The sequence below is a fragment of the Aedes albopictus genome, chromosome 3, assembly GCF_035046485.1.
Source record: "Aedes albopictus strain Foshan chromosome 3, AalbF5, whole genome shotgun sequence".
Lineage (NCBI taxonomy): Eukaryota > Metazoa > Arthropoda > Insecta > Diptera > Culicidae > Aedes > Aedes albopictus.
In genome coordinates, this window is record NC_085138.1 from 178,797,184 (window position 1) to 178,820,693 (window position 23,510).

The 23,510-nt window shown below is 34.7% G+C and overlaps 1 protein-coding gene across 1 annotated transcript in view; it reads left to right on the forward strand.

The window, feature by feature from the left end:
• LOC115253484 (uncharacterized) overlaps window positions 1-23,510 on the forward strand; it is a 146,949-nt gene that overhangs the window by 18,609 nt on the left and 104,830 nt on the right. The window lies entirely within an intron of this gene.

A 23,510-nucleotide genomic window follows, 5' to 3' on the forward strand; every position in this document is an offset into this window, starting at 1 on the left:
CTACACATAATGTTTAAGAAATAGCGAAGTAAGTTTTCAAACCGGAACATGTGATGGTGATGTGCTATAAAGGTATATTGTAAGTTTTGCTGATTTGTTAGACCATAATCGTCGCGACCAGCCGTCGTGTGGCATAATTTGGGAAGGATAAATTAAAATACTTCTCATACGTTACTCCCAAATGATTTTTTTTATACAACACTAAGAGCAGAGTTGTTGACAAAATTCCTAAAAAACATGTCAAAATTACTGACTTAATATTTTGAGAAATTCAACAGGAGCCTGAATTACTTACTCTAGCAGGAAAACTTGAAAGAATCTTAATAATGTTCATTGAACAATTTTGGTGGCTTTTATGATAAGAGATTTTTTTTAATTTTTATACAGAATAAATACCGATGGGGACCGTGCCCCCCCTGACCGAGCAACTTTATTCTAACTTAACCGAAAAACTTAGATGATCAAAGCTGTTTTTGACTAGTAAAAATAAAATTCTCCGGCATCCTTGTATTTTTTTAATGTATGCAGGAATTCCTTCGGAAATTCTTGGAGGAATATCTTCGAAAATTCCTGAGGGTATTCCTTCGGAAATACCTGGAGGAATTCCTTTGGAAATTCATGAAGGGATTCTATCCAAAATTCCTGGAGGAATCCCTTTGCAAATTCCTGAAGAAATTCCTTCGGAAATTCCTGAAGGGTTCCTTCGGAAATTCCTTGGGCAGTTCCTTGGGAAAATCTTGGATGAATACCTTCGGAGATTCCTAGAGGAATTCTTTCAGAAATCCATAGAGAAATTTGTGAGGAAATCCTTAGGTGAATTCCTTACGAAATTCCTGGACAAAATAATTCCAAACTTCCTGGAGGAATGCGAAATTTCTGCAGGAATTCCTTCGGAAATTGCTGGACGAATGTCATTGAAAATTCCCGGAGGAATTCCTTCGGAAAGTCGTGGAGGATTTTTTTTTTGGAATTCTTGCACGAATTCCTTCGGAAATTCCTGGAGGAATTCCTTCGGAGATTCCAGGAAACTCCGAAGGAATTCTTTCAGAAATTTCGGGAGGAATTCCTTCAGAAATTGCTGGACGAATTCCTTTGGAGATTCCCGGAGGAATTCATTGGGAAATTCCAGGAGAAATTCCTTCAGAAATTCCTGGAGGAATTGTTTCGGAAATTCCTGAAGGAATTCCATCGGAAATTGCTGGACGAATTCCATTGGAAATTTCTGGAGGAATACCTTCCATAATTCTTGGAGGAATCCCTTCGCAAATCCTGGAAGAATTCCTTTGGAAATTTCTGGAGAAATTCCATCGGAAATTCCTGAAGGACTTCGTTCGGAAATTGCTGGAGGAATTCCATCAAAAATTCCTTGGCGAGGTCCTTCGAAAAATCTTGGATGAATACTTTCGGAAAGTTCTGGAGGAATTCTTTCAGAAATTTCGGGAGGAATTCCTTCGGTAATTGCTGGACGAATTCCTGTGGAGATTCCTGGAGGAATTCATTCGGAAATTCCAGAAGGAATTTCTTTAGGAATTCCTGGAGGAATTCTTTCGGAAGTTCCGGGAGGAATTGCTTTGGAAATTCCTGAAGCAATTCCTTCAAAAAATCCCGGAGGAATTCTTTAAAAAAATTCAGAAGGAATTCCTTCCAAAATTCTTGGAGGAATCCCTTCGCAAATTCCTGGAAGAATTCCTTCGGAAATTGCTGAAGGAAATCGTTCGGAAATTCCTGAAGGAATTCCTTCGGAAATTTCTGCAGGAATTCCTTCGGAAATTCCTTGGGGAGTTCCCTCGAAAAATCTTGGATGAATACCTCCGGAAATTACTGGAGGAATTCTTTCAGAAATCTATAGAGAAATTCCTGAGAAAATCCTTGGATTCCTGGAAAAAAATCATTCTAAACTTCTTAGAGGAATGCTTTTTATGATTCCTGGAGGAATTCCTTCGGAAATTGCTGGAATGATTTCTTCGGAAATTACTGGACGAATTCCTTCTGAAACTCCTGGAGGTATTCTTTCGGAAAGTCTTTTTGGATTTTATTTTTGGAAATTCCAAGAGAAATTCCCTCGAAAATTCATGGAGGAATTCCTTTACAAATTCCTTTAGGAATTCCTTCAAAAATTCCTGGAGGAATTCTTTCGGAATTTCCTTCGGAAATTGCTGGACAAATTCGTTTGAAGATTTATGGAGGATTGGAAATTCCTGCAGGAATTCTTTCTGAAATTCTTAGGGGAATTTCTTCGGAATTTCCTGGAGAAATCCCTCCGGAATTTCTTGGATGCATTCCTTCTGAAATTCTTGGATCAGTTATTTCGGAAATTCTTGAAGCAACTCTTTTGGAAATTCCAGGAAGAATTCTTTCAGAAATTGCAGGAGAAATCCTGTCGGAAATTCCTGGAGAAATTCCTTTGGAAATTTCCAAAGGAATTTCTCCATGAATTTCCGATGTAATTCCACCAGGAATTTTGCGAAGGATTTTCTGAATGAATTCATCCATGTATTTCCGAGAGAATTCCTCCAGGAATTTCCCTGGCAATTCCTCCAGGAATTTCCGAGGGAAATCCTCCAGGAACTTCCGGAGAAATTCCTCCAGGAAATTTCGGAAAAAATCCTCCACAAATTTCTAAAGGAATTACTTTAGGAATTTCCGGAGGAATTCCTCCAGGAATTTCTGAAGGTATTCTTCCAGGAATTTTCAAGGGAATTCCTCTCGGGATTTTCAAAGGATTTCCTTCTGGAATTTCCGAAGGAATTCCTTCATGAATGTCCGAAGAAATTCCTCCATGGATTTTCGAAGGAATTCCTCCATGAATTGCCGAACGAATTCCTCCAGGAATTTTGCCAAGGAATTTCTAAAGGATTTTCCGAAGGAATGCCTTCATGAATTTCCGAAGGAATTCCTCCAGAAATTTTCCGACGATTCCTCTACGAATTTCCGAAGAAATTCCTTCAGAAATTTTCCGACGGAATTCCTCTACGAATTTCCGAAGAAATTCCTCGAGGAATTTCCGGAGGAATTCCTTAAAGAATTCCCAAAGAAACTCTTCTAGGAATTTTCAAAGGAATTCCTCTTGGAATTTTTAAAGAATTTTTCATCTGGAATTTCCGAAGGAATTCCTCCATGAATGTCCGAAGGAATTCCTACATGAATTTCCATAGGAATTCCTCCAGAAATTTTCCGACGGAATCCCTCCACGAATTTCCGAAGGAATTCCTCCAGGAATTTTGCGAAGGACATCCTAAAGCATTTTCCAAAGGAGTTCCTCTATGAATTTCCAAAGGAATTGCTCCAGAAATTTTCCGAAAGAATTCATTTACGAATTTCTGAAGAAATTCCTCCACGAATTTGCCATGGAATGCCTCCAGGAATTTCCTGAGAAATTCCTCCATGAATTTCCGGATGAATTTCTTCTGAAATTTCTGGAGGAAATTTTCCAGGAATTTCCGAAGGAGATCCTTCAGGAATTTTCAAAGAAATTCCTTCTACAATTTCCGAAGGAACTCCTCCTGGAATTTCCGAAGGAATTCCTTCAGGAATTTCCGAAGGAAATCTTCCAGCAATTTCCGAAGGAATTTCTCCTGGAATTTCCGAGGGAATTCCTGCAGTAATTTCCGGTGGAGTTCCTCCAGGGATTTTCAAAGGAATTTCACCTGGAATTTTCAAAGGATTTCCTGCCGGAATTTCCGAAGGAATTCTTTCATGAATATCCGAAGGAATTCCACCAGGAATTTTCGAAAAAATTTCTCCAGGAATTCCTTCACGAATTTCCGAAGGAGTTCCTTCATAAATTTCAGAAGGAATTCCTCCAGGACTTTTGCGAAGGAATCGCTCAAGGATTTTCTCCATTAATTTCCGAAAGAATTCCTCCTGGAATTTTCAAAGGATTTCCTCCTGAATTTCCGAAGGAATTCCTCTACGAATTTCCAAAGAAATCCCTCCCGGAATTTCCAAAGAAATTTCTTATCGATTTGCCTTGAAATACCACCAAAAATTTCCGAATGAATTCCTCCAAAAATTTTTGACGGTTGTCCTCAAAAAATTTCCTTAGGATTTTCTCACATAATCCCCAAACGTGTTTCTGAAGGAATGTTTGAAGAAGTTTCTCAAGTTTTCGTAGGAGTTCCACAATACATTTTTGAAGGAATTTCCGAAGAAATTTCTCAAGGATCTTTCGCTAGAATTCCTTGAGGAATTTCGTAAAGATTTATAAAAAAAACGAAAAAATTTTTCAACGAACTTATCAAACAATTTCTCACGAAATTTCCGAAGGTATTCCATAAGACATTTCAGACATATGTCAAAAAAAATTCCAAACGAACACCTTTAACAATTTCCGAATTTTCCTTATCAAGGCATTTTCAAAGGAATTCTTCAAAGAATTTCCGAATGAGTTCCCCTAGGAAATAAAAAATCACAAAAAGCATTTCTTCAGGAATTTCCGAAATATTTTTTCAAGGAAGTTTTGAAATATTTTTAAAGAAATTCCTTATGGAATTTCAGAAGGGATATCTCATGATACTTTTAGTGGATTTTTTTCAATATTTTCTTAAGAATTGCTTCAGGAATTTGGGAAGGAATTCTCACAGAAATTTCCGGATGAATTCCTCGAAGAATTTCTGAAGGTGTTCCTCAAGGAATTTTCGGAAGAATTTCTCACGAAAACTCCGAAGAAGTTCCTCAAGGAATATTTTATATCTATTTCAAAGAAATTCCTCAAGGAATTCCCGAAGAATCTTCTAAAGGAAATCGTATAAGATCCCTCGAAGGAATGTCTCATGGAATTTCTCAAGGAGCTTTAGAAATGAAGGAATTCCTCAAGAAATTTCTGAAGAATTTGTCAAGGAATTTCCAGTGGAATTCTTCAAGGATTTTCGAAATAAATTCCTGAAATTATTTTTTAATTGATTCCTTTAAAAATTTCCGAATGCATTCGACTAGCAACTTCCAAAGATATTCCTCCAGGAATTTCCGAAGGTATTCCTTTAGAAATTTTCAAAGATTTTTTTCCGGTAATTCCTTAGGAATTCATTAAAGGATTTTTCGAAGAAATTTCTCCAAAAATTTCTTAGGGTATTCCTCAAGGAAAGGAATCTTAGTTTGATTGGAATTTTTGAAAGAATTCCCAGAGAAATTCTTAAAGTATTTTCTGGAGCTTCTCAAACGGATTTCTGGTGGAATTAAGAATGATATTTGTAAAGAATTACTGGGGATAATCTCAAAAGAATGCATGGTGAAATTCGTAATAAAACTTCTGGAGGAATTATTGATAAAATTTCTGAAGGTATTGCCAACGGAATTACTGCAAGTTTTCCGAAGGTCATCTACATTAAAATAACCTGGAAAAATAATAGAAAAATTTCTGGAGAAACTGCTGAATAAATTCAAATTCATGATGGCATTTGTTAAGAAATTCCTGAAGCAATATCTTGAGGAATTCCTCAGGATTATAATCATATATGATTCTTCCATTGAACCATTCCTGTTAATCACCCATATTTCATACTTCACTTTTATTTTTTTTAAATGATGAAGTATTTGAACTCCTTACTGCAATTTGGTTTTCAGTGTAAGGGTGCTCGCCTCCCCCTGGCCGAAAAGCTGGCTACGCCCTTGAAAGCAAATATAAAATTGGCATGCGTGCGCATGAAAAAAAGGGTAGAAAAACCTATCACAATCAACCAATATGCGAAGATCCCTAAAATTGTGTTCTTTGGAAATTTAAAGGTAAGTGGCAATTATGTAACAGCTTCTTTAAAATCAGCCTGCCATATCGTTACGGCAACGGAATCAGGTTCAGATTTTTCAAAAATGCGCAATTTCTCTTGGAATTCATGGCCTACTGAAATATTTTTAAGGAAATGCTGAGTAATGAATAGTCAGAAAAAAATCAGATTAGCATGACCATAGTTGACCGAAAAAATCGTAGTACCGGGGTAACATTGAAATTCCTAAAGGACATTCCTAAAAAAAATTCCTAAAGGACGTTTCTAAAGGAAATTCCTAAAGGAAATTCGTAAGGGAAATTCCGAAAGGCAATTCGTAAGGGAATTTCCGAAAGGAAATTCGTAAGGAAAATTCCGAAAGGAAATTCCTAAAGAAAATTCCGAAAGGAAATTCCAGTAGGTAATTCCGAAAGAAAAATCCTAAAAGAAATTCCAAAAGGAAATTCCTAAAGGAAGTTCCGAAAGGAAACTCCTAAAGGAAATTCCGAAAGGAAATTCCTAAAGGAAATTCCTAAAGGAAATTCCTAAAGGAAATTCCTAAAGGAAATTCCTAAAGGAAATTCCTAAAGGAAATTCCTAAAGGAAATTCCTAAAGAAAATTCCTAAAGGAAATTCCTAAAGGAAATTCCTAAAGGAAATTCCTAAAGGAAATTCTTAAAAGAAATTCCAAAAGGAAATTCCTAAGGGAAGTTCCGAAAGGAAATTCCTGAAGGAAATTCCGAAAGGAAGTTCCTAAAGGAAATTCCTAAAGGAAATTCCGAAAGGAAATTCCCAAAGAAAATTCTTAAAGGAAATTCCTAAAGGAAATTCCTGAAGGAAATTCCTAAAGGAAATTCCTAAAGGAAATTCCGAAAGGAAATTCCTAAAGGAAATTCGTAAGGGACATTCCGAAAGGAAATTCGTAAGGGAATTTCCGAGAGGAAATAAGTAAAGGAAATTCCGAAAGGAAACTCGTAAGAGAATTTCCGAGAGGAAATAAGTAAGGGAAATTCCTATAGGAAATTCCTAAAGGAAATTCCGAAAGGAAATTCCTGTAGGTAATTCCGAAAGGAAATTCCTAAAGGAAGTTCCGAAAGGAAATTCCTAAAGGAAATTCCGAAAGGAAATTCCTAAAGGAAATTCCCAAAGGAAATTCCTAAAGGAAATTCCCGAAGGAAATTCCTGGAGGAAATTCCTAAAGGAAATTCCTAAAGAAAATTCCTAAAGGAAATTCCTAAAGGAAATTCCTAAAGGAAATTCCTAAAGGAAATTCCTAAAGGAAATTCCTAAAGGAAATTCCGAAAGGAAATTCCGAAAGGAAATTCTTAAAAAAAATTACTAAAGGACATTCCTAAAGGAAATTCCTAAAGGAAATTCCTAAAGGAAATTCCTAAAGGAAATTCCTAAAAGAAATTCCGAAAGGAAATTCCTAAAGTAAATTCTTAAAAGAAATTACTAAAGGACATTCCTAAAGGAAATTCCTAAAGGACATTCCTAAAGGAAATTCGTAAGGGAAATTCCGAAAGGAAATTCGTAAATAATATTCCTAAAAGAAAATCCTAAAAGAAAAGAAAAAGAAAAAAGAAAAATCCTAAAGGAAATTCCGAAAGGAAATTCCCAAAGAAAATTCTTAAAGGAAATTCCTAAAGGAAATTCCTGAAGGAAATTCCTAAAGGAAATTCCTAAAGGAAATTCCGAAAGGAAATTCCTAAAGGAAATTCCGAAAGGAAATTCCTAAAGGAAATTCGTAAGGGACATTCCGAAAGGAAATTCGTAAGGGAATTTCCGAGAGGAAATAAGTAAAGGAAATTCCGAAAGGAAACTCGTAAGAGAATTTCCGAGAGGAAATAAGTAAGGGAAATTCCTATAGGAAATTCCTAAAGGAAATTCCGAAAGGAAATTCCTGTAGGTAATTCCGAAAGGAAATTCCTAAAGGAAGTTCCGAAAGGAAATTCCTAAAGGAAATTCCGAAAGTAAATTCCTAAAGGAAATTCCGAATGGAAATTCCTAAAGGAAATTCCTAAAGGAAATTCTGAAAGGGAATTCCTAAAGGAAATTCCGAAAGGAAACTCCTTAAGGAAATTTCGAAAGGAAATTCCTAAAGGAAATTCCGAAAGGAAATTCCCAAAGGAAATTCCCGAAGGAAATTCCTGAAAGAAATTCCTAAAGGAAATTCCTAAAGAAAATTCCTAAAGGAAATTCCTAAAGGAAATTCCTAAAGGAAATTCCTAAAGGAAATTCCTAAAGGAAATTGCGAAAGGAAATTCCGAAAGGAAATTCTTAAAAGAAATTACTAAAGGACATTCCTAAAGGAAATTCCTAAAGAACATTCCTAAAGGAAATTCGTAAGGGAAATTCCGAAAGGAAATTCGTAAATAATATTCCTAAAAGAAAATCCTTAAAAGAAGTTTCTAAAGGAAATTCCTGAACAAAATCCTTAAAGAAAACTCCCAAAGAAAATTCTTGAAGAAAATTCCTAAAGAAAATTCCTGAAGGAAATTCCTAAAGAAAATACCTAAAGGAAATTTCTAAAGGAAATTCCTAAAGGAAATTCCTAAAGGAAATTCCTAAAGGAAATTCCTAAAGGAAATTTCTAAAGGAAATTCCTAAAGGAAATTTCTAAAGGAAATTCCTAAAGGAAATTTCTAAAGGAAATTCCTAAAGGAAATTTCTAAAGGAAAATCCTAAAGGAAATTCCTAAAGGAAATTCCTAAAGGAAATTCCTAAAGGTAATTCCTAAAGGAAATTCCTAAAGGAAATTCCCAAAGGAAATTCCTAATGGAAATTCCTAAAGGAAATTCCTAATGGAAATTCCTAATGGAAATTCCTAAAGGAAATTCCTAAAGGAAATTCCTAAAGGAAATTCCTAAAGGAAATTCCGAAAGGAAATTCCTAAAGGAAATTCCTAAAGGAAATTCCTAAAGGAAATTCCTAAAGGAAATTCCTAAAGGAAATTCCTAAAGGAAATTCCTAAAGGAAATTCCTAAAGGAAATTCCTAAAGGAAATTCCTAAAGGAAATTCCTAAAGGAAATTCCTAAAGAAAATTTCTAAAGGAAATTCCTAAAGGAAATTCCTAAAGGAAATTCCTAAAGGAAATTCCCAAAGGAAATTCCTAAAGGAAATTCCGAAAGGAAATTCCTCTGGAAATTCTGTTGAATATTTGAGTTCAATCAGCTTGCTCGAGGGTTCTTGAAGTATTTGTGAATATTTGTTGACGTTAATGATGATCTGGAAATTGTGGTGAATATTTGAGTTGAATGAGCTTGCTCGAGGGTTTGTTGAAGTATTTGTTGATTTTTATGATGACCTGGGAATTCTGGTGAATAGTTGAGTTGAATGATTTTACCCGAGGGTTCTTGAAGTATTTGTAAATAGTTGTTGATTTTTATGATGGCCTGAGAATTCTGTTGAATATTTGAGTTCAATCATTTTGCTCGAGGGTTCATGAAGAATTTGTGAATTTTTGTTGATTTTTATGATGACCTGGGAATTGTGATGAATAGTTGAGTTGAATGATTTTACCCGAGGGTTCTTGAAGTATTTTTAAATTTTTGTTGATTTTTATGATGATCTGGAAATTCTGTTGAATATTTGAGTTCAATCAGCTTGCTCGAGGGTTTGTTGAAGTATTTGTGAATATTTGTTGATTTTTTTGATGGCCTGAGAATTCTGGTGAATATTTGAGTTCAATCAGCTTGCTCGAGGGTTTGTTGAAGTATTTGTAAATATTTATTGATTTTAATGATGACCTGGGAATTCTGGTGAATATTTGAGATCAATGAGCTTGCTTGAGGGTTTTTTGAAGTATTTGTGAATTTTTGTTGATTTTTATGATGACCTGGGAATTCTGGTGGATATTTGAGTTCAATCATCTTGCTCGAGGGTTCTTGAAGAATTTGTGAATATTTGTTGATTTTTTTGATGACCTGGGAATTCTGGTGAACATTCCAGTTCAATGAGCTTGCTCGAGGGTTTATTGAAGTATTTGTGAATTTTCATTGATTTTTATGATTACGTGGGAATTCTGGTGAATATTTGAGTTCAATGAGCTTGCTCGAGGGTTTGTTGAAGTATTTGGGAATATTTGTTGATTTTTATGATGACCTGGGAATTCTGAGAATCTCAGTGAACTCAAATATTCATTAGTATTCCTAAATAATCACAAAAAATCGAGTAATACTCTAAAACTCTTCAAGAATCCTCGGGCAAGCTCAGTGAACTCAAATGTTCATCTGAATTTTTCAATTATCGTAAAATCGAGGAAAACTATTAACATTCTTCAAGAATCCTCGAATAAGCTCAGTGTACTCAAATATTTATTAGTATTCCTAAATTATCACAAAAAGTCGAGGAATATTCTCAAATTCTTCAAGAATTCTCAAGCAAGCTCAGTGTATTCAAATATTCATTAGAGTTCCTAAATAATCACAAAATATCGAGGAATACTCTGAAACTCTTCAAGAATCCTCAAACAGTCTCAGTGAACTCAAATATTCATCTGAATTTTTCAATTATCGTAAAATCGAGGAAAACTCCTAACATTCTTCAAGAATCCTCGAATAAGCTCAGTGTACTCAAATATTCATTAGAATTCCTAAATAATCACAAAAAGTCGAGGAATATTCTCAAATTCTTCAAGAATTCTCGAGCAAGCTCAGTGTACTCAAATATTCATTAGAATTCCTAAATAATCACAAAAAGTCGAGGAATATTCTCAAATTCTTCAAGAATTCTCAAGCAAGCTCAGTGTATTCAAATATTCATTAGAGTTCCTAAATAATCACAAAATATCGAGGAATACTCTGAAACTCTTCAAGAATCCTCAAACAGTCTCAGTGAACTCAAATATTCATCTGAATTTTTCAGTTATCGTAAAATCGAGGAAAACTCCTAACATTCTTCAAGAATCCTCCAATAAGCACAGCAGGCTCAAATATTCATTAGTATTCCTAAACAATCACAAAATATCGAGGAATACTCTAAAACTCTTCAAGAATCCTCGAGCAAGCCCAGTGTACTCAAATATTCATCTGAATTTTTCAATTATCGTAAAATCGAGGAAAACTCCTAACATTCTTCAAGAATCCTTGAATAAGCTAAGCTCAGCAGGCTCAAATATTTATTAGTATTCCTAAATAATCACAAAAAGTCGTGGAATATTCTCAAATTCTTCAAGAATTCTCGAGCAAGCTCAGTGTACTCAAATATTCATTAGAATTCCTAAATAATCACAAAAAGTCGAGGAATATTCTCAAATTCTTCAAGAATTCTCAAGCAAGCTCAGTGTATTCAAATATTCATTAGAGTTCTTAAATAATCACATAATATCGAGGAATACTCTGAAACTCTTCAAGAATCCTCAAACAGTCTCAGTAAACTCAAATATTCATCTGAATTTTTCAATTATCGTAAAATCGAGGAAAACTCCTAACATTCTTCAAGAATCCTCGAATAAGCTCAGTGTACTCAAATATTCATTAGAATCCCTAAATAATCACAAAAAGTCGAGGAATATTCTCAAATTCTTCAAGAATTCTCAAGCAAGCTCAGTGTATTCAAATATTCATTAGAGTTCCTAAATAATCACAAAATATCGAGGAATACTCTGAAACTCTTCAAGAATCCTCAAACAGTCTCAGTGAACTCAAATATTCATCTGAATTTTTCAATTATCGTAAAATCGAGGAAAACTCCTAACATTCTTCAAGAATCCTCGAATAAGCTCAGTGTACTCAAATATTCATTAGAATCCCTAAATAATCACAAAAAGTCGAGGAATATTCTCAAATTCTTCAAGAATTCTCGAGCAAGCTCAGTGAACTCAAATATTCATCTGAATTTTTCAGTTATCGTAAAATCGAGGAAAACTCCTAACATTCTTCAAGAATCCTCGAATAAGCACAGCAGGCTCAAATATTCATTAGTATTCCTAAATAATCACAAAATATCGAGGAATACTCTAAAACTCTTCAAGAATCCTCGAGCAAGCCCAGTGTACTCAAATATTCATCTGAATTTTTCAATTATCGTAAAATCGAGGAAAACTCCTAACATTCTTCAAGAATCCTCGAATAAGCTCAGTGTACTCAAATATTCATTAGAATTCCTAAATAATCACAAAAAGTCGAGGAATATTCTCAAATTCTTCAAGAATAATCGAGCAAGCTCAGTGTACTCAAATATTCATTAGAATTCCTAAATAATCACAAAAAGTCGAGGAATATTCTCAAATTCTTCAAGAATTCTCGAGCAAGCTCAGTGAACTCAAATATTCATCTGAATTTTTCAGTTATCGTAAAATCGAGGAAAACTCCTAACATTCTTCAAGAATCCTTGAATAAGCTAAGCTCAGCAGGCTCAAATATTTATTAGTATTCCTAAATAATCACAAAAAGTCGTGGAATATTCTCAAATTCTTCAAGAATTCTCGAGCAAGCTCAGTGTACTCAAATATTCATTAGAATTCCTAAATAATCACAAAAAGTCGAGGAATATTCTCAAATTCTTCAAGAATTCTCAAGCAAGCTCAGTGTATTCAAATATTCATTAGAGTTCCTAAATAATCACAAAATATCGAGGAATACTCTGAAACTCTTCAAGAATCCTCAAACAGTCTCAGTGAACTCAAATATTCATCTGAATTTTTCAATTATCGTAAAATCGAGGAAAACTCCTAACATTCTTCAAGAATCCTCGAATAAGCTCAGTGTACTCAAATATTCATTAGAATTCCTAAATAATCACAAAAAGTCGAGGAATATTCTCAAATTCTTCAAGAATTCTCGAGCAAGCTCAGTGTACTCAAATATTCATTAGAATTCCTAAATAATCACAAAAAGTCGAGGAATATTCTCAAATTCTTCAAGAATTCTCAAGCAAGCTCAGTGTATTCAAATATTCATTAGAGTTCCTAAATAATCACAAAATATCGAGGAATACTCTGAAACTCTTCAAGAATCCTCAAACAGTCTCAGTGAACTCAAATATTCATCTGAATTTTTCAATTATCGTAAAATCGAGGAAAACTCCTAACATTCTTCAAGAATCCTCGAATAAGCTCAGTGTACTCAAATATTCATTAGAATCCCTAAATAATCACAAAAAGTCGAGGAATATTCTCAAATTCTTCAAGAATTCTCGAGCAAGCTCAGTGAACTCAAATATTCATCTGAATTTTTCAGTTATCGTAAAATCGAGGAAAACTCCTAACATTCTTCAAGAATCCTCGAATAAGCACAGCAGGCTCAAATATTCATTAGTATTCCTAAATAATCACAAAATATCGAGGAATACTCTAAAACTCTTCAAGAATCCTCGAGCAAGCCCAGTGTACTCAAATATTCATCTGAATTTTTCAATTATCGTAAAATCGAGGAAAACTCCTAACATTCTTCAAGAATCCTTGAATAAGCTAAGCTCAGCAGGCTCAAATATTTATTAGTATTCCTAAATAATCACAAAAAGTCGTGGAATATTCTCAAATTCTTCAAGAATTCTCGAGCAAGCTCAGTGTACTCAAATATTCATTAGAATTCCTAAATAATCACAAAAAGTCGAGGAATATTCTCAAATTCTTCAAGAATTCTCAAGCAAGCTCAGTGTATTCAAATATTCATTAGAGTTCCTAAATAATCACAAAATATCGAGGAATAATCTGAAACTCTTCAAGAATCCTCAAACAGTCTCAGTGAACTCAAATATTCATCTGAATTTTTCAATTATCGTAAAATCGAGGAAAACTCCTAACATTCTTCAAGAATCCTCGAATAAGCTCAGTATACTCAAATATTCATTAGAATCCCTAAATAATCACAAAAAGTCGAGGAATATTCTCAAATTCTTCAAGAATTCTCGAGCAAGCTCAGTGAACTCAAATATTCATCTGAATTTTTCAGTTATCGTAAAATCGAGGAAAACTCCTAACATTCTTCAAGAATCCTCGAATAAGCACAGCAGGCTCAAATATTCATTAGAATTCCTAAATAATCACAAAATATCGAGGAATACTCTAAAACTCTTCAAGAATCCTCGAGCAAGCCCAGTGTACTCAAATATTCATCTGAATTTTTCAATTATCGTAAAATCGAGGAAAACTCCTAACATTCTTCAAGAATCCTTGAATAAGCTAAGCTCAGCAGGCTCAAATATTTATTAGTATTCCTAAATAATCACAAAAAGTCGTGGAATACTCTCAAATTCTTCAAGAATTCTCGAGCAAGCTCAGTGTACTCAAATATTCATTAGAATTCCTAAATAATCACAAAAAGTCGAGGAATATTCTCAAATTCTTCAAGAATTCTCAAGCAAGCTCAGTGTATTCAAATATTCATTAGAGTTCCTAAATAATCACAAAATATCGAGGAATAATCTGAAACTCTTCAAGAATCCTCAAACAGTCTCAGTGAACTCAAATATTCATCTGAATTTTTCAATTATCGTAAAATCGAGGAAAACTCCTAACATTCTTCAAGAATCCTCGAATAAGCTCAGTATACTCAAATATTCATTAGAATCCCTAAATAATCACAAAAAGTCGAGGAATATTCTCAAATTCTTCAAGAATTCTCGAGCAAGCTCAGTGAACTCAAATATTCATCTGAATTTTTCAGTTATCGTAAAATCGAGGAAAACTCCTAACATTCTTCAAGAATCCTCGAATAAGCACAGCAGGCTCAAATATTCATTAGTATTCCTAAATAATCACAAAATATCGAGGAATACTCTAAAACTCTTCAAGAATCCTCGAGCAAGCCCAGTGTACTCAAATATTCATCTGAATTTTTCAATTATCGTAAAATCGAGGAAAACTCCTAACATTCTTCAAGAATCCTCGAATAAGCTCAGTGTACTCAAATATTTATTAGAATTCCTAAATAATCACAAAAAGTCGTGGAATATTCTCAAATTCTTCAAGAATTCTCGAGCAAGCTCAGTGAACTCAAATATTCATTAGAATTCCTAAATAATCACAAAAAGTCGAGGAATATTCTCAAATTCTTCAAGAATTCTCAAGCAAGCTCAGTGTATTCAAATATTCATTAGAGTTCCTAAATAATCACAAAATATCGAGGAATACTCTGAAACTCTTCAAGAATCCTCAAACAGTCTTAGTGAACTCAAATATTCATCTGAATTTTTCAATTATCGTAAAATCGAGGAAAACTCCTAACATTCTTCAAGAATCCTCGAATAAGCTCAGTGTACTCAAATATTCATTAGAATCCCTAAATAATCACAAAAAGTCGAGGAATATTCTCAAATTCTTCAAGAATTCTCGAGCAAGCTCAGTGAACTCAAATATTCATCTGAATTTTTCAGTTATCGTAAAATCGAGGAAAACTCCTAACATTCTTCAAGAATCCTCGAATAAGCACAGCAGGCTCAAATATTCATTAGTATTCCTAAATAATCACAAAATATCGAGGAATACTCTAAAACTCTTCAAGAATCCTCGAGCAAGCCCAGTGTACTCAAATATTCATCTGAATTTTTCAATTATCGTAAAATCGAGGAAAACTCCTAACATTCTTCAAGAATCCTTGAATAAGCTAAGCTCAGCAGGCTCAAATATTTATTAGTATTCCTAAATAATCACAAAAAGTCGTGGAATATTCTCAAATTCTTCAAGAATTCTCGAGCAAGCTCAGTGTACTCAAATATTCATTAGAATTCCTAAATAATCACAAAAAGTCGAGGAATATTCTCAAATTCTTCAAGAATTCTCAAGCAAGCTCAGTGTATTCAAATATTCATTAGAGTTCCTAAATAATCACAAAATATCGAGGAATAATCTGAAACTCTTCAAGAATCCTCAAACAGTCTCAGTGAACTCAAATATTCATCTGAATTTTTCAATTATCGTAAAATCGAGGAAAACTCCTAACATTCTTCAAGAATCCTCGAATAAGCTCAGTATACTCAAATATTCATTAGAATCCCTAAATAATCACAAAAAGTCGAGGAATATTCTCAAATTCTTCAAGAATTCTCGAGCAAGCTCAGTGAACTCAAATATTCATCTGAATTTTTCAGTTATCGTAAAATCGAGGAAAACTCCTAACATTCTTCAAGAATCCTCGAATAAGCACAGCAGGCTCAAATATTCATTAGTATTCCTAAATAATCACAAAATATCGAGGAATACTCTAAAACTCTTCAAGAATCCTCGAGCAAGCCCAGTGTACTCAAATATTCATCTGAATTTTTCAATTATCGTAAAATCGAGGAAAACTCCTAACATTCTTCAAGAATCCTTGAATAAGCTAAGCTCAGCAGGCTCAAATATTTATTAGTATTCCTAAATAATCACAAAAAGTCGTGGAATACTCTCAAATTCTTCAAGAATTCTCGAGCAAGCTCAGTGTACTCAAATATTCATTAGAATTCCTAAATAATCACAAAAAGTCGAGGAATATTCTCAAATTCTTCAAGAATTCTCAAGCAAGCTCAGTGTATTCAAATATTCATTAGAGTTCCTAAATAATCACAAAATATCGAGGAATAATCTGAAACTCTTCAAGAATCCTCAAACAGTCTCAGTGAACTCAAATATTCATCTGAATTTTTCAATTATCGTAAAATCGAGGAAAACTCCTAACATTCTTCAAGAATCCTCGAATAAGCTCAGTATACTCAAATATTCATTAGAATCCCTAAATAATCACAAAAAGTCGAGGAATATTCTCAAATTCTTCAAGAATTCTCGAGCAAGCTCAGTGAACTCAAATATTCATCTGAATTTTTCAGTTATCGTAAAATCGAGGAAAACTCCTAACATTCTTCAAGAATCCTCGAATAAGCACAGCAGGCTCAAATATTCATTAGTATTCCTAAATAATCACAAAATATCGAGGAATACTCTAAAACTCTTCAAGAATCCTCGAGCAAGCCCAGTGTACTCAAATATTCATCTGAATTTTTCAATTATCGTAAAATCGAGGAAAACTCCTAACATTCTTCAAGAATCCTTGAATAAGCTAAGCTCAGCAGGCTCAAATATTTATTAGAATTCCTAAATAATCACAAAAAGTCGTGGAATATTCTCAAATTCTTCAAGAATTCTCGAGCAAGCTCAGTGAACTCAAATATTCATTAGAATTCCTAAATAATCACAAAAAGTCGTGGAATATTCTCAAATTCTTCAAGAATTCTCAAGCAAGCTCAGTGTATTCAAATATTCATTAGAGTTCCTAAATAATCACAAAATATCGAGGAATACTCTGAAACTCTTCAAGAATCCTCAAACAGTCTCAGTGAACTCAAATATTCATCTGAATTTTTCAATTATCGTAAAATCGAGGAAAACTCCTAACATTCTTCAAGAATCCTCGAATAAGCTCAGTGTACTCAAATATTCATCAGAATTCCTAAATAATCACAAAAAGTCGAGGAATATTCTCAAATTCTTCAAGAATTCTCAAGCAAGCTCAGTGAACTCAAATATTCATCTGAATTTTTCAGTTATCGTAAAATCGAGGAAAACTCCTAACATTCTTCAAGAATCCTCGAATAAGCTCAGCAGGCTCAAATATTCATTAGTATTCCTAAATAATCACAAAATATCGAGGAATACTCTAAAACTCTTCAAGAATCTTCGAGCAAGCTCAGTGAACTCAAATATTCATCTGAATTTTTCAATTATCGTAAAATCGAGGAAAACTCCTAACATTCTTCAAGAATCCTCGAATAAGCTCAGCAGGCTCAAATATTCATTAGTATTCCTAAATAATAACAAAAGGTCGAGGAATATTCTCAAATTCTTCAAGAATTCTCGAGCAAGCTCAGTGTACTCAAATATTCATTAGAATTCCTAAATAATCACAAAATATCGAGGAATACCGTCGTGCGGGGCTTCTTTATACACTTTTTAATGGTTTTTCAACTTTATGACATTATAACTCCCAGAGTAGTGAATGTATTTCCACAATTTTTACACCTAATAATTGTGAGTATGTATGTAGGATGCATGCAAAATTTGAACTAAATCCATCAATAAACAAAAAAGTTGCCCATACACCAATCGGAGACATCTCATATAGAACCAAAGGGGGGCTACTTTGGACATTTATAATTAAAACAAAGCTGCAGTTAAAATTCCGGGTTTATTTAAAATACTACTTTGTACCAGTACTGTTTTATACTATATCATACATGATTTCAATAAATATATGCGTTTTTAGGTGGTTCTGTGCTACCTTTGGTATTATGAGCAGCGCGATATTTTAATATAGAATTAAAGGCTGTCTGGGCCATCAATCCTTTATTTAGGTTAAACGGTCATTTATAATGTGTATCGATACAAATATTCGATTGTATATGCTACGTCGATACTTTTTGCACGAACTGAGCAACCCTCTGAAATTTATGAACTGTAGAAACAATGCTTACAGAGCAAATGTTCTGATACGTTATGCATATTTTTATGATTCATTCGATGTTTTTTTGCCTCCTGACAAGCAATAAAGGGTTTGTTTGAAAAACAATTTCAACCAAATGAAGGGGAAAATATTGCGTCATAATAGTCCCAAAGACATCAAACAGATTTGAACCATATTTCAAATTCAAAAAATCCATATTCAAAAGTGTCCAAAGTAGCCCCGTGTTTCAAAAGTAGCCCCGCACGACGGTACTCTAAAACTCTTCAAGAATCCTCGAGCAAGCTCAGTGAACTCAAAAATTCATCTGAATTTCTCAGCTGTCGTAAAATCGAGGAAAACTCCTAACTTTCTTCAAGAATCCTCGAATTAGCTCAGCAGGCTCAAATATTCATTAGTATTCCTAAATAATCACAAAAAGTCGAGGAATATTCTCAAATTCTTCAAGAATTCTCGAGCAAGCTCAGTGTACTCAAATATTCATCTGAATTTTCCAGTTATCGTAAAATCGAGGAAAACTCCTAACATTCTTAAAGAATCCTCCAATAAGCTCAGCAGGCTCAAATATTCATTAGAATTCCAAAATAATCACAAATAATCACAAAAAAAGATCCTGGACCGTTCGGAAATCGAATCCAGTACTTTCAGCATGGTCCTTCTAAATATTGGTTAACCGCGCGTTTACCGCTGCGAGATTTCTTCAATCCTATTTATATTCCCCAAAATGATCCTCAGCTGAACTTATCATCATAACTCGTGTAACTTATGATCTCGCCCTAAAAATTATTGGTAACCATGTGTGTAGCTCGTTGTTTCTGTGCAGAATAGCAGGTAAACATTAAAATTTAACCTATTGGCAGATAGAGGACAGTCTCCTCTCGATCAAGCTGGCGTTTAAATTTTTGTTTATTCATTTATCTACTCGGTAGCATCGCGCTACACATTTAGTTACCAATGGCTTTTAGGCCCTTATCAAGAATTACGCGAAATATCGCGTTTTTTTTTCATCAGAAATATCGCGCATTCCTTTCTCAGCCTACTCAATAATAAAATGATTTTTTTTTTCAATATTGTACTGCAATATAAATACGAGTACCATTCCTGAAACACTATATTTGAGTAACCATTGTTTTTTTGTCTAGATGCATTATTTCTATTACTAAATCATCCGTGTATTGCACGTGCATTAACCAACATGCAATCAATTACATATTTTTTCTGAAATCAATTTGTGTCCAACTATTTTACCGGATCAACGTCAGTGAGGCAAATCTGCTGCTTTGTTTCGTTGCATCATCCGCACGGGTGCCCACCGCAGGCCAGCCAAGAAACCGTTAGCTGCTGTTCGATCGCGGTGGCGCGCAATAATTTTGGAAATGTTTTCATACAAATGCCTCTCAATGTAGATTTTTGTATGAAACCCCCTGATATTTATATACCATTCGACTCGTTATTAGTTTCTGAGCAAAATGACCGTACATAGTTATATGATAAAACATATTTTTACGGGAGAAATCGTTGTGCAAACACAAAAATTTGCAGCATGGGAGCGGTTTTCCTACCAAAAATTTTGGTGTTCTCGAGAGTCCAACTTTTTCAAATTTTGAGTAAAATCAAATATTTTTTTATGAAAATGAAGCCCAACATCTCAGCTACAGCGTGATTTGTTTTATATTTCGATATCTCTTTTCGTTAATTTTTAAAAAATCGAAACGTGCGCCGAGGTCGGGTTTTGCCGGCCCGCCCGGTAAGCTTCCCCTTAACGATGGAACTCCTTCTTGGTCGAAAATTGAATGAAAGACCTGCCGAAGTCATCATTTCCCCTGAGAGGGTGGTGGTAGGTTCCAGCTACTTAGCTAATATGGCATAATGAACCTAAATCGAAGCCGATGGTGCAACCCTGGCAGATATTGAATCAACTGATGCGAAAACTTCTCACTGGTGGTGATGATCGCACAAGAACGACCGAGGACTCGTGTGGCATACATTCTACTCTGGTGTTAATTGCTGTCGCTAGATCAACTCAGAAAATGCAAATAAAGCGTGATACAAATTTAATATTCATCTGTTTCGGAACTAGTAGACCGGGAACTCGAGCAGAGTAAAAAAGCTCAATAATAGCATATTTTGATACAGAGATCAAAAAGTGAAATTTGTTTGTTTGAGATAAGAGGTAAAAGTACTGAAAATAATATCTCAATATTACTCCTGGAACATCATCATCATCATAGCACATTTAGCTTTTAGTAAGATCTAACCAATAGCAGTGAGCTATTTGATTTATCTTCAAATATCAAATTTTGCTGTTAGTAAGATGGTTCAAGAAAAAAAAAATTGGTATTATTTTCAGTACTTTTACCTCTTATCACAAACCAATATCACATTTTGATCGTCAGTACTTGATCTCTGCCCAGGAATGGCCTGCACCACTGGTTATGTCTCCTCCAGAAATTACTTCAAGAATTCCTTTATTTATACAGATATGCTCAAACATTATTTCCAAATATTTATCCAACTATAAATTCAAGTGTTCCTTTGTGTTTCTTGCTTTTAGAGACGAACCAGCCAAGGGCTGAAAGTCTCTGAGATAAAGACAAATCAATCAATGCGTTCCTTGCTGCTACCCTAGTAAGAGACGAACCAGTCAAGGGCTAAAAGCCTCTATAATAAAGATACATCAATCAATCTTGCTAATACTCTAGAAATTATTCCAGAGATTACACCATAAGTTCCTTCAAGAATATTTTAAGAAATTTTCCAAGGATTGCTCCAGTATTTTTTTTTTAAATTAGAAATGTTCATTTTTTTTTCAAATAAATTCTGATTATTTAAGAGTTAACAATCACTGAATTCTTTCAATAGCTTTATTTGTAAAACTATTTCGAAAATATGAACAAAAATCAGCTAAGGAATATTTAGAGATTCTTCCTAGAGTTTTATAGGGTCAATTGCAATAATTTACTTTGATATTTTCACCGAAAATGTCTTCAAAAAAGATCTCTAAAGTCAGGAAAGACATTCAGAAGATCAATCATTGATACCACAGACCATGTGACCGTAAAATTCCTAAGACAGTTTTGAAACTGGACTCAAATGTTATCTGTGTTGGTGACGATTTTTTTTCATTAAATCTGTTTTTTATTCGTGAATAGCTGCTAATGATGTAGACATGTTGAGATTTTGATGAAAATACTACGGAAAACTGGAAATTAAGATAGCATATTAACAATTTTCAATAAGAACAGGTGGTATCGATTATCTCGGCTATTCTCAAGAACTCTTTTAAGGATTAGAAATTCTTTCCGATATTTGTTCAGTTATTTGGTTAGAAATAAATCCCGAATTCCTTCCGAAATTGCTTTGAGAATTTCATTGAAAATTCTATTCTTGACTCTTCCTAGAATTCATTCCTGGATTTCTACTTTCCAGTTTTCACAGTTTCTCACAAAATTCTTCCTGCGAACTTTTCCTTGAATTCATCAAAGGGTTTTTCTTCTTCAAGGTTTGTCACGGTTTTTTTCTGGCCTTTTCCAGTTCTCCCAAGTTTCCATCAAGAGGATTTTTTTTGCGTATTTGCTCTCATAAAAACTTCGTTCCGAGGTTTATTCTGTGTTTTTTGGGGATTTCTGCCTGAGTTCCTCCCAGGATTTCTGCAGAAGGTTTCTAGATGTCTTTCAGGGATTTCACGAGTTTTCCCATAGTTCACTTGCAATTCCTAGCAAGATTTTGCCCGTAGTTCCTCCCGGGATTTCCCTTAGAATTTTTCTCAGTTCCTCACAGGATTACTCCCAGAACTTTTTTCCGCGATGTCCCAGTTTTTTTTTTCAGGATCTGCTCTAAAATTCCTCTCAAAATATCTCTTCAATAGATCTTTGCGGAGTTTCTCGCCACCTTCACCTGAATTCCTTTCTATATTTCTATGGGAATTTCTGACAATTATACCTTAAAGTGTTTTGCAAGCTATTTCAGGGGATATCCCGAGAAAAAATGCTGGAAAAATCCCTGCAAGAACTATTGAAAGAATTCCAAAAGGAGCACCCAGAATCTCGGGACTATTTTCGATAAGTATTCCGGGAAGAGTTCTGGGAATAATTCCGAGAAAATCTGTAAAAAAATCAGGAGGATCACTACAATAAATCCTGAAAACTACGAGGAAATGTAAAGAAATCACAGGAAGAACACCATGAAAACTATTATTAATAGCTTTATTAGGGATATTTTCAGCCCAAGGCTGGTTCATCTTCAAGGTTCATAAAAACTATTAGCAATAGCTCATGCAGAAATCTTAAAGGCACCCCGAAAACCTTCTTCAGGTATCAGAAGGCCGGCTCCAGAGGCACGTTATCCTCCATTTGGGACATTTGTGCCATCGCCAAAATAATAGCCCATTTCATCATCTACCTGAGGGAAAAGGAAGGAAATAAGGATAGGGATGGGGATAAGGACAGATAGGGGAATAGGAAAAGTACCCTGGAAGAGGATACTAACGCATAAGGTTCAAACAACGCCCTGAAAAGGGCACTGTAATAACGCATAAAGCGAAAGAGAGCCTATAGCTCTTTACCACAGCGGGTTAAGAACAACAGAATATCCTGAATATTCAGGTCTCTGAAGTCAGTTTCACTTAATAAGTGTTTACCGAATACTCGGAAACGCAGTTGCGCAAAAACTGGACAGTTACATATCAAATGATATGAAGTTCCATAATCGGATACACAGCTATCACAGGCAAATGAATCAGCTTGCTGAATATTCGCCATGTGATAGCTGAGTCGGCAGTGGCCAGTCAATGCTTTGACCAGAATGCTGCAATTCTGCTTTGACAGATTTGTAAGATACTTCGCCACCCTTGGAGATGGCTCAGTACATTACAATTTGGTTTGACGACAGGACTCCAAACTATTCCAGTATTGTCTGTGTTGAGTAGCAGCTCAGGTGTGAATCTGAAGCTTCACCAAACACTTCGATATTGGAATAGCTGGCTCAGGGCCAATAAATTCATGTGATGCTCCAGTGCGAGCAAACTCATCATCCAATTCATTTCCAGCGATGGAGGAATGACCAAAAGGTGAACAGCGTTTGCAGAAATCAGTTCCTCGATTTGAGTTCGACAAGCGATAACTACCTTCGACCTGGAGTTGGCCGAAACAAGTGCTTTAATAGCAGCGTGGCTATCTGTACAGAAGTATATTACTTTGCCCATTACGTGCTGCTGAAGTACTGATTGCACTCCGCAAATAAGAGCAAAGATTTCGGCCTGAAAAACGGTGCAGTATCTACCAAGTGAATAAAACTGATGCAGCCTTAGCTCACGAGAATAAACACCAGCACCTGCTCGACCTTCGAGAAGGGAGCCATCAGTGTAACATACGATGCCGTCTGAAATACTTCTCTCCAGATATCCAGATGTTCACTCTTCCCGGGAAGGGAATTTCG